Genomic DNA, 1,371 nt, shown 5'->3' with positions numbered 1-1,371 from the left:
AGGAGCATCACGGAAAAGGTCCTACATAGATGCAAAGCTCTCGTGCAAAACCAACCCTGAAAAACAGACTTTCATGGTCAAGATTTATGAAGTGCAGAGGTGATCTGCAAGTCTCACAAACAGGTTTGGTGTATTTATACAAATAGGTGGTGACTCTGAATACTGTTGGGATCTTTCGGGTGCCTAACAGAACTGCCTTGGTAATGGCACTGTGCATTTAGAAACAATTCAGAGGTAAAGGTATGTAACGATTCCCAATTTCAACAAAATCAGCAGTGTCTGATTGTATTTTGGCTAACTTGAACGTAGCTTTTTTTTTTCTGGACTTGACACCTAATTTTCACTTTAGTCCAGACATGCTAATGTCTTTATTTTTTTCTTTTATAGAATTCTGATTAGATAATTGTGAGATTCGAGAAAGAGTTGGGTCCCAAACTGTGCCATGGAAACAGACCATTGATTTTCTGGGCAGGCAAACAGTGAATATCAAACCCATTGTTACATTTTTAGATTTATTTTTAAGAAAACCATAAAGTCATGTTCATTTTACATACCCTAAAGCTCTTGTTCACCAACTGAAATAATGTCTTAAAATTAATCAGGAAACAATAAACTATTTAAAAAAATGCTTTAAATGGTGCTTTAGGTGTGTGCCCTCACTCACACCAGCAGCCCATTCCAGTGGGCACAATGCAGTACGAAGAAGGATCCCCAGCCAAGCTGGGTCCGGGAGCTGCCAGGGCCTGCTCGGTCTCTGCCGCCTATCAACTGCGAAGGTCTTTGTGCACTTCCACGCCTCAGGAAGGCTCAGCGTCTGTAGCCTGCTCATCCTCAGAGACTGGAAGAAGGGAGGGAGAAGACTTCACTGACAGCTATCCTGAGCAAATCCTTGAAAATCAGATTTATGCCAGCCAAACATAATCCCTTCTAGTTTTCGCAAATCATTCAGATTTGAGAAATCGAGGTGTTATCTCAATTATTTAACTGTAGGCTCAATTTTTTCAGAAGTACTCTGTGAGGAACTTGTGAAACGTTCCTTTTAAAATTCTAGTTCTTCTAGCCTCTTAAAACTGACATTATCATGCCCTGGATGGGTCACGGCATTGGAAGCAATACCTTGCTTGAGGTATCAAGCACCCTGGAGAGATTGCAGGATCCTGCTAGATCGCGCCTTCTGCCTTTCACTCATTCTGGATCCCCCATCCTGTACGCGTGGAGCACACCCGGTGGCGAGAACAAAAATACACAGGTATTCAAACCGTACTTCAGCGTTCGAGGGTAGCAGAAACACGTTCCCTGACAGAAAGAGACGCGTCGAGGGAACGTCACCCTCCCCGAGCAGCCCCAGCCCGCGGCGCGGGGCCTGGCTGG

The sequence above is a fragment of the Buceros rhinoceros genome, unplaced genomic scaffold (assembly GCF_000710305.1).
Source record: "Buceros rhinoceros silvestris isolate BGI_N320 unplaced genomic scaffold, ASM71030v1 scaffold14922, whole genome shotgun sequence".
In the NCBI taxonomy this organism is placed as follows: domain Eukaryota; kingdom Metazoa; phylum Chordata; class Aves; order Bucerotiformes; family Bucerotidae; genus Buceros; species Buceros rhinoceros.
The sequence above is the reverse complement of the archived record's forward strand: the minus strand, read 5'-3'. Positions refer to the sequence as shown.